Source organism: Diadema antillarum, unplaced genomic scaffold (assembly GCF_040938485.1).
Source record: "Diadema antillarum isolate AM-2024a unplaced genomic scaffold, OU_Dant_1.0 seq00000203_RagTag, whole genome shotgun sequence".
Lineage (NCBI taxonomy): Eukaryota > Metazoa > Echinodermata > Echinoidea > Diadematoida > Diadematidae > Diadema > Diadema antillarum.
In genome coordinates this window covers 823,677-834,429 of record NW_027271262.1, presented here as the reverse complement: position 1 = coordinate 834,429, position 10,753 = coordinate 823,677, and the positions used below count along the sequence as shown (strand labels likewise).

Sequence of the window (10,753 nt, the reverse complement as noted above, 5' to 3'; positions counted from 1 at the left end):
TAGTCAACTTATAGCTGCGAAGTCACTATAAATGTCAGTGGAGTGAGAGTGACTTAACGCATTCAACAAATTTGTTAAAGTACAGTAGGCCTACTCATCTGTCATATTACAAAATGAACACCGTTTGCAAACCTTGACTGCGTCATACATGAATGCGCATTACAAATATCAATGTAAGAAGTGTGTCCTCGCGAAAGAGTATAATTAGGGAGCTTTAGATTTTAGACGCGCGGACGTTCAAAGGGAAAAAAAACATGGTCTGAACGTGCGCAGTAGCGCACGTCAAGTTACTGCGCACGCTCAGACCATGTTTTTTTTTTCTCTTTGAACGTCCGCGCGTCTAAATCTTAAGCTCCCTATTATGAATACTTTCACCATGATTTATGTTCAGCACCCCTCAATGAATTATAAATTTGTGTGCGAGTAAACATTTATGTGCGCGCGCTATTTTCGACACACACTGTCACACAAGTGACAGTGATGTGGGAGATTTCTTCAGATTAAAAAAACAATCTTTTGACAAAGTTATGTTCTCTTTGACCACAGGTAACTCAATACGTACATTAATTGCACTCGTTAAGCTGTAGAAAATCAAAGAGATATGTCTGGCCAATACTACTTCGACAACTGGTTTGATTCAGGCTTCCGACTGAATTAGTAAGAAAGTCTAAAATATTCGAAACCAACGCTAGAAAATACCGAAGAAAAAGAAATATTCGCCGACATGTCCTGGATAGGGTATTGGGGCAGTTAAGTTGTCAATTTTTAATTGCGTAAAATGACTTCTCATTGACAAAGCTTATCCCAGAAAACCTCCATACTGTCCAAGGTTAACATGTAAGAGCAAAAAATACAAAGCAGCTTCTAGTGACCAGTGAAACATTGAAATTAAATTACAAATTGCGAAGCAATGTCGGCATTGAACTCGTCATAGAGAAAACGATTCTTTAGAGATACTATGTTTAACATTGTAGGGGCTCATACAACTGTAGACATATGCAGGATGACTAGTGATGACGTTGAAATCGATGAAAAATAACAAACATATGTATGCACCTCTGAATATCATGCGGTCCCTATCGAGATAACTATAAAACTATAAAAGACAACCACACACACACACATACCACACACATACACAAACAAAAACGAATAATTTTACATTGTAGAAATGAAATGGTAAATCAACATTTTAGATGTTGTCACTCTTATACCTTTTTGTTAAATGATAAATGTTTAAATCCAACATATTGAGTATTGAAGTTAACATTGAGATTTACAAAAAGGGTGGAGGAGTGAAAAAACATTCAAAATGTTGACTTCCCATTTCATGACCCCCCCCCCCTTCCCGGCCTGGGAAAGATCGTATCCCTCAATATACACAGATATATTATATATTTCCTTAAAATATCATTTCTTCTTCCTGTGTTCTTGATAAAGGCGTGTATTCAAGATGGAGGGATATAGTAGTAAAAGCATGATTGGTGGAAGGGAAAGGGGTTCCAGCAGTAATAGATTGAACAGGAAACGTTTTCCCAATCGTTTTTTCAATTCCATTTGGCAAAGAGGCATAAGTTCGATGGACGAGGGTTACTGCATTGGTTGGAAAGGAAAAAAAAGGGGGGTAGCAAAAAACAACACCCAGAATAAAACAGCAACAATAATACCTGCATTTCTCCTGACACACTCAGAAAAGCTCGCTTTTTTTTCTATGTTGATTGATAAATTGATAGCTCTCGTTTCGTCGTATCCTGATCTGATAAACTGCCCCGGGAAGAAAGCAGGACAGGTGTGTAAGAGTTCGAACGACATTCGCATCTGGAAGAGGACGACACTCGATTCTTCATCCGCCCTGGCTGCGACGACGGGGTTATGACGTCAACAGCACGGGAGCCACTTACGTCGTGGAGAGCTCGCCCCTGGCCTTTTAACTGCTTGGGCTGAGGCAAGAGAGTGGGTTCCACACGACCTGGTCCAATGCGCTCAGAGATCAATAAGCGGACAAGATGTAACCGCGTGGAGGCAAGACTAGCGGACAAGAGCGTGTCCGCTGAGTGAGCGTTTAGTGGTGCACGCCGGCTAAAGATAGGGAGACGTCTCGGTAAGGCCGCAAGACTTTAATCGGTCTGGCGGTCGTCGTAAGTTGGGGATGTGTGATAAGTCCAAAAACACTTTGAGATCACGAAGTATTCTCTCTCAAGCTGAGATCTGTTTCTGCGGTCACTTTCACTCATTGACGACGAAGATGCGCCCGAGTGTACGTGCCATGAATAAATTAGATGACAGTATTTTCTAAACTTGGGGAATATCTTTCTGATTTTTGGATCACATACGGACATCTCCTGAAAAACTCTTGACAAAGTGGCAGTGACAAGTTGATTGGTGCAAAGTGCAACTGGTGCGGAATTTCGCTCTATGAGCCTTTGTTAATAGAAGGGTTCATGCAATTCGCGATCATCAATACGATCGAGAAAATCGAAATGGTATACTACCGATGAATTGCAAATCAACCTCTGGATAAAACGTGTCAGTGTGTGTGTGTGTGTGTGTGTGTGTTTTATGACTGCGATATGCAGTCTGAACGCTGTGAATGATGCTAAATGATAACAAATTAACCTTTTCCGTACCAGTCAGTACCATGGATTTTGGACAGTATGTACAATACCCCGTTCACAGTCCCACTTTGTCTAGCACAACCTCCAGAGGTTGTGCTGTGTTCACGCCAGACGATGGGGACTGTGAACGGTCACGGCGTAAGCGGCTAGCACAAGTCTGGAGTGAGTGGAGTGAGTCTGGCACGAATCTAGCGTGAATGTCGTGCTAGACAGCCTAGCACGAGTCTAGCACAACCTCTAAAGGTTGTGCTGTTTTCACGCCAGACGAGGGGACTGTGAACGGTCTCCAAGTCCAACACTGCATGTGGCGTCTTTTGTGCCAATCAACTCCCAAAGTACACAAAGGGTTACAGAGTGTTCAAGATAGACATCCTCAGTAGACAACCCTCACACACAACTATACATGGGAGTGCTACATACTTTATAGAATGACTATTATTATTCCTTATTTTGAAGAAGATGGAAAATTATGATGAAGTCGATTTAGCAGGATAATGGAGTTGAAGTTACAGAAGGAATGAAGTGGGCTTCTCTTATTGGAACCACGTACAAGTTGCTGATCCAGCTCAAAATCTCACTACAATTCTCGTAAAAGGATCAGATATAGCATGATGTGGGGCCTCTAATTAGGAATAGAATTGAATGTAGGTGTTAGTTATCTTAACTCTCTCTCTCTCTCTGCCAAATTGTTAGACGATGACAAGTTTTACGCCAGACAGCTCTCCGTTTGGTTTTTGCTTTTCTAATTGAACGAGATGCATAAAAGATAGGTTGTCATTGATATAGACGGGGATATAAAGAACAGAAGATTGGTAATTATTTCTTTTTCTCCGTCTATTTTTCAAAGACCTTCAAATGGCCCAACATTCATGAGAATGGAACTTAAGTCGACCGGAAAGGCTCAGATGACTCCATCTAATCTTCAAAGATCTTCAAATGACCTTGAGATACAAACGCGTTTCAAATCGACATTGCGTTTATCTACTCGCAGAAAGGCGATCGTGGTCCCAAACGCGTTTCAAAACGTCATTTGAATGGCGTTTCAAAACGGCGTTTCTAAACGCGTTTGAAAACATGGTTAATCCAGGAAAATGCGTCAAACGCGTTTCCGCCTCAGAAAAAAAAATTAGATAAACGCACCCGAAGATGAAAATTAATATGTAGGTTCACACAACATAGTTGACATAAAATATATCTCGCAAGTATGATTATAAGCCTACATAATATGTATAATACTGGGGATAATGTGTGTGCGTGTGGGTTTCGATGAATGGGTGCGTGCACATAATTATAAAACATATATTACACACAAAGCCAGTCATTCATTCGTGTATGCAACCTTCGTAGGCGTTTTATCTTCTAGAAATGCTTTGAAAAATATATTCTCTTTTTTTTTCCGGTGGGCGGACTAGGTGATGAGACATAAAGTTTATCTGCTATTATGAGATTCAGTGCATGTACACTATTTATTACAGCATTGATTTCGTGTCGCTCAGATCACCGGTAGATGATATATTTCTGAAATTGTCGGAGCGGTCCCACCTTCTGCAATTTAAGTCAATTGTTCCCTCATCTATTGCAGAGATGATCGAGGACAGGGGGAAAGGTTACATTGATTATGTGCTTGTCTTATACAAGCGTGATGTCACACGAACTGAAATGATACAGCCACATGCGGCCCGTCTGGTAACAGTACATCACCGGTAACAGTCGGGACGTGTTTACTTGCGCACCCCTGCTAGTTAACGTCCAAAACATGGTCTTCCGGAGATTCTCACGAATTTGCTTTCCGAGCTAAATATATAGTTTGAAAATAATGTTTACCATGCGTCATTTTTTTTTCTCCCCTCTGGCGTCGATGCAACAAGCTCCTGAGACACACTCGATTGGTAATTAAGAATAATTTCCCCCTCACATATTCATTACTCTGGCGAGGCTACAGGCCTCTCAGGGCAAGGTGAACGAGGCTGCGGGTGATCACGCAGTCCGTGCGTCAGTCATGCCTCAGCCACAGCTCCTGACCAGTGCGCACGTTTCTCCCGCGTGAAACGTCAAAGTTACAGTCCTTCCAGAAAGTTCAGACTTCCAGAGAAACGCGAAAGGTAATACGGAGGAAATTGGAAAGCTGTCGAGATCTGCTTCTTTTGAGTTATGCTATGAGAGTTGCGCTATCCTGTAAGGGAATGAACGGTGAATCCGAGGTCCGCAGTTCCAAGTTCCCTTGCCGTGCTGGCTGTGGGGTCGTGCCTCTAGGTGAGACACTAACCTCATTGTCCATTCTATGATAGTCCTTCAAAGAGAACTATAGCCGTCGGTTCAGTGGTTGCTTGCTTTAAATACAAGTATCGAATGTTCCCTGAACAGCCACTTTAAGCAAATGATAATACAATTCAAACTCCTTAGTACTTGTTAATACGTCAAATAAATCGTCTGTAAACCTTAAAAAGAATGAATCATGAAGTGTAGAAAGTACATTACGTCTCAATAATACTTGAAGTCAGACGTTACATAGCCGTGAATACCCATGTTACGTGCATACCCATTCGTGTATAAAACCACATGAGTACAGAATCATAACAATACACGAACGGCTAAGAAATAATGGACCTATCATGCTATAGTGCCATCCAACCACCTGTCATGTGTGTGTTTCAGTACTGAGAATATATATAGTTTCATATTAATGTTCTTTTCTCGTGATATGTCTGTACATTATCACTCTTTGTTGAAAATGAAATGAACGAAACGAAACATGTAATCGGTCACACGTCGATTAAATTGATGACGTGTTCAATCTTGCACACAAAAATGCGAATGTTTTACTTTCAACTTCAACCCCCCCCCCAAAAAAAAGACTGACTTTGCAACATGACAAACCTCTCTTCAAAGTAGAAAATACTCATCCGTGATGTTATTTTTTTGTCTCTTTTTCCTATCCCTCGACGTACATAGTGACCTCAACCCAATAAAAATCTTAAACGAAGTCATCACACCTTTAACTCCCAAGGGTGGCACATTGCCATGGATTTTTGGGATTTGACAAAACTGAAGTATCCCGGCCTCGCTACACTTCGCCCACATTTCGACGCTCGTGAGAGCTTTATTATTCAACCCCCAGGACAACCAGCTGCGCCTAGCTGGAACATAACATGCACCATTACCCAAAAAGAAAGAAACAAACAAACAAACTGCATACTGTTCCCATTACTGTGACAGTGGAAATGGGGGAAATGATCGCATGGAGGAAAACTAAAATACATCGAAAGAAAAACCATTGATAAACGGGCCCGAAGATTCACATCGTAAGAAAAGAGAGAGTAAAGAAAGGGGGATAGATCAACAATGTTTAAGGTACAAACTAAATCAAGGTGACCAGGATCCCGTTTCATAAAACTTGTTATCGATAACAAGTAACGATAGTTGCTATAAGCTACTAAAATCCTTGCATCTGATTGGCTAAGAGCAAATTAGTCCAAGAAATGTGGCAGTTGTTATACTGATAACAAATTTTATGAAACGGGACTCAGGTTTGCCATTTTGGCGATCGTGTGAGACACTAGAGTGACAGCTCTCAATGATTGATCATCTCCAGTGACAATTTAAGGGCCCGCCAATAATTTTCAGTGGCCCTGGGCCACTTGGCCATTGGGCCATTGGACCACTTCTGACGGTTGTGTTGCGAATAGCCACACATTCTGTATGAAAATGCATGTTCTGAACTTTACAAACGACTTTCTGGTAGAACTATAATACGCACTGCCTGGGAAAACAATCATGTCAAATGTCGAATACTACTTTTTGATATACATAGGGAGTGTAAGTATGTATCATAAACATAACATAGACATACACACACACTCACTCACACACACACATACATACGGATGGAGTCTTTTGTTGTTCGAAAGTTTGTATGGAAATTTCACAGGAAGAAGAGAGGTTTGCGGTAACACCATGTGCGTATGTAGTCCTTGAAAGGACTGCTGTTTCACCAAACAACAATCTTTTCAAGGCCTGCATATGCCTCTTCCTTGTATGAAGTCTTTTATATGGCTATATATTTAAAAAAAGATGAGAAAATAATGACAATTATTGTTGTCAATTTTGTCACCGGGCTAACAGCGGTATACTGCCAACAAATTACATTTCATTTGACCCCGGTGGTCACTATTAGAATTGAGCTCCACCTATATAGAGCGACTGAAATGATACGAGGAAAATCAAAGGTTGAAGCACTTTCACCTCCCTTCTTCCGGCGATATTTCTGATAGGTAGAGGATTTAGTTATAACTAGAATTGTGTCTCTTATTGGATTAATGATACAACCGTGAATTTGGCTCTTGCCTTGACTGTTAGTCAAGGAAGTTCAACGCGGCCATTGACCCATAACTTCCACATCAACAAAAGGATGATTCTCTGACTCACCTTGTGTTTCATCGAGGCATCCGAGAAAGTGAGGGAAACGGTCGGGCAGGCACCAAGCAGGAAAAAAGATAAGAAAGAAAGGACAAATTAGAATAGGACTTGTCAGTCGTAAGTTAAATAATCATCTACATTGGCGATGAGCAAACTCGGGTGTATTAAATGGAAACGGATCCAATACAAACCTCACAAGATTTGATTGACAACTATTATTTTCAACACTAACTCAGATTGCTATTCCAAACAATGGGCTTCCCGGCTTTTTTCAGGAAACAATATCCATTACATATTTAAGATGATATTAGTATTCCATGAATATCATTTCATTTTCCACGATTTTTTTAAAAGTAAATCCCCGTTCGGTTTTGAAAGGTCATGACTGTTTTCTGCCCCCGTAAAACCTTCTGTTCGTCGTAACACAAAGACATGGATAGGTAAACATCTCTCATCGATCGAGAAAGCGAACTCCATTGCGCGAGGGTGACCTCGAAATTATTTCAATTATATCATATAGTATGTAACAAATAAAGACAGAATAAACTGACCAGAAAGAATATAAATTATTAGTGGAAAAGTGAGCAAAGAAAATGGGATTCCATCGGGATTCGAATCCCGATGGAATCCCATTTTCTTTGCTCACTTTTCCACTAATAATTTATATTCTTTCTGGTCAGTTTATTCTGTCTTTATTTGTTACAAACTCAAAAAAAAGCTGCATCACTTCGGTGATCCCTCGCATTTATCCCCAAGTTGAATTATCCTTCGGGTTTATGCCAGGTTCAAGTGTGTGCGTGTGTGTTACACACAAACACACTGCTATAGCTTCTGACCACCCGAGCATTGAGAATTAAGGGTTTCTGGGACGAACACTGTACTAGGGCTTTCTATAGCTCAGTCGGTAGAGCACCGGTCTGGCAATCCGGAGGTCTCGGGTTCGAATCCCGATGGAATCCCATTTTCTTTGCTCACTTTTCCACTAATAATTTATATTCTTTCTGGTCAGTTTATTCTGTCTTTATTTGTTACAAACTCAAAAAAAAACTGCATCACTTCGGTGATCCCTCGCATTTATCCCCAAGTTGAATTATCCTTCGGGTTTATGCCAGGTTCAAGTGTGTGCGTGTGTGTTACACACAAACACACTGCTATAGCTTCTGACCACCCGAGCATTGAGAATTAAGGGTTTCTGGGACGAACACTGTACTAGGGCTTTCTATAGCTCAGTCGGTAGAGCACCGGTCTGGCAATCCGGAGGTCTCGGGTTCGAATCCCGATGGAATCCCATTTTCTTTGCTCACTTTTCCACTAATAATTTATATTCTTTCTGGTCAGTTTATTCTGTCTTTATTTGTTACAAACTCAAAAAAAAAGCTGCATCACTTCGGTGATCCCTCGCATTTATCCCCAAGTTGAATTATCCTTCGGGTTTATGCCAGGTTCAAGTGTGTGCGTGTGTGTTACACACAAACACACTGCTATAGCTTCTGACCACCCGAGCATTGAGAATTAAGGGTTTCTGGGACGAACACTGTACTAGGGCTTTCTATAGCTCAGTCGGTAGAGCACCGGTCTGGCAATCCGGAGGTCTCGGGTTCGAATCCCGATGGAATCCCATTTTCTTTGCTCACTTTTCCACTAATATCATATAGTATATACAATAAAAGCCCAACATACTTAGAAACGATGTCAGACATGATGCCATAAAGGTCAGTAGTTCAACTTGGCTTCAGCTACTTAGCTAGTTTACCGCTGGCTATTAAAAAATCCAGGAAAGTCGTAAAATGATGGCATCGGAAGTGTCATCCCACATTCACGTGAAATTTACGAGTATTTGATTTTGTTATTTCACTTCCTACACGTAGCTATATAAATTCTACAACTTGTCACTCATGGCACGATGCATTACGACCATTTACTGCACATTAGAAATGCATGACGAATGTACTTGATAAAAAATGAATTACCATGGCTCATTTGTATCACCGATTTAATTACTGTCTGCGCGGTGGGTGAGACGAATGGGACATTACAGTGTAGAGATAGACGAATGGAGCTTGGGTTTGCCGCACCAGTTTTTTCCGGTTTTTTTTTTTCTGGGAAATGGTTTGCAGAGAAAGAACTTTTATTAATGGCTCGTCATTTGGGGTGAATTAATGTTCGCGAGAAATCTGTCGCGAGAGTGACCTCGTATCCACAGACCAACGGTCGTGGGCTGTGGCCCCATGTATATGTGCCAGAGTTGTCGCGCGTCCCTGCATGCTGAACGATTTCAGCAACGGGGGCTTGAGAGAAAGCTAAATCACTAGTTTCAGGCAAACGCCACCGAATTCAGAAACTTCACACTTTTCATGCTTTTCGCTACCAATAGAGACCTTCAATGGAGATTACGTCTTGCAGTTTAGATTAGATTCAACTATAGAGTAGGTTGTCGCCATCAATGCAATGTAAGTTAGCAAATAAAAAGACAGACAAATTACCTAATGACTTTAATTGACACACTCCTAACCTTCAGATAAACTAGAAGCAACCTCCCCTCTGTGCCTCTTGATGGTATACGTCATTATCTGAATTGCAACTACCTCGTAAGAAACCCTACCTATGAGAGTGTCTATGCCCAGCACTTGTCCCACAGTTCCAAGTAGAGACGAGGTGAGAAGGGGGACGATGTTTAAAATGTACAGCATGATGGGACTTCAGGGAGTTGTTTCCACAAAGCTTCTAAAATCAATCCCAAGCTCAATGCAGCTGGTCTCAGGGGCAATTATGGATTCAATCGGTCACCAGAAGTTAGGAGCTGTTTCACTAAGCCATTCGGGAACTAAGACCTTGCCCCCATCTTGCCACGTTCTAGAATACATCTTGAATGTCTATGTGTTCTTTCCAATTACATCTGATCTGAATCTGTCCCGTTTAAAGGTACAGTTTACCTTTGGGAGCAGTGATTATAAAAAAATGCTCGAGATATCACATTTGATGCATATGTGTAGGTCAGTTGTATCACAAAACATCCTACCATGTAAAAATTTTGCAATAAAGCCTAAAATATAAGGAGATATCACTATTTCAATCAATAAACAATAACTGTAGACGGCTTATTCTACAAACATTGTTATCATAATTATTGTTCACATTATATTCAACAATACTTTACATTAATCATACTGATTCAAATTTTTTCATTAGTTGTTTCTATCCCTAACTCACGTTCTAGAACTATTTCGAAACCCTAAAGCTTGGTTACTTGTTTCATCTGCAAATTATAAATTATCCCTTTAAGGTTCATTGTTTGACTCGATATTTTCCATTTCAAACAGCCCCTGGCCATCTATACTTCGGCCCTAATGAGGACCATAATGAGATGTACGTTTCATCCCACAACCACTACTTTGAATTAATGAACCGTTCTTGACATTCTGTGCAGCAGAGTTGCTAGTGATGATGAAAGCGTTTCATTAGAAATGTACATTCTCTAGCAAGGCACATGCATACCCCGTACCATCAATACTAACTTACGGTGATACAATATTGCATGTTTAACATTTCTTTAAAAAAACAACAGTGAAACAGCACGGCATGGTTTGCCATAGTATCATTTACAGGGTTTTCTATTCACTGCCTTGCGAATGATTCCTCTGGACTTTGCTCAGAATCGTTCACCAAGGTGTTCAAAGAAATTGAAAGTGTGGACAAGACATTAACTTAGGACAAAGGTGGAC

General features: G+C 40.7%; 3 non-coding genes across 3 annotated transcripts; all 3 read left to right on the top strand.

Moving 5' to 3' along the window:
• Nucleotides 1–7,915: 7,915 nt before the first annotated feature.
• Trnaa-ggc (transfer RNA alanine (anticodon GGC)) lies at nt 7,916–7,990 on the top strand. Its single transcript has one exon. It is a non-coding gene; the product is annotated as a tRNA-Ala (tRNA).
• Nucleotides 7,991–8,244: 254 nt separating this feature from the next.
• Nucleotides 8,245–8,319, top strand: Trnaa-ggc (transfer RNA alanine (anticodon GGC)). The gene has a single exon. It is a non-coding gene; the product is annotated as a tRNA-Ala (tRNA).
• Nucleotides 8,320–8,574: 255 nt separating this feature from the next.
• Trnaa-ggc (transfer RNA alanine (anticodon GGC)) lies at nt 8,575–8,649 on the top strand. The gene has a single exon. It is a non-coding gene; the product is annotated as a tRNA-Ala (tRNA).
• The last annotated feature ends 2,104 nt before the right edge of the window (nt 8,650–10,753 follow it).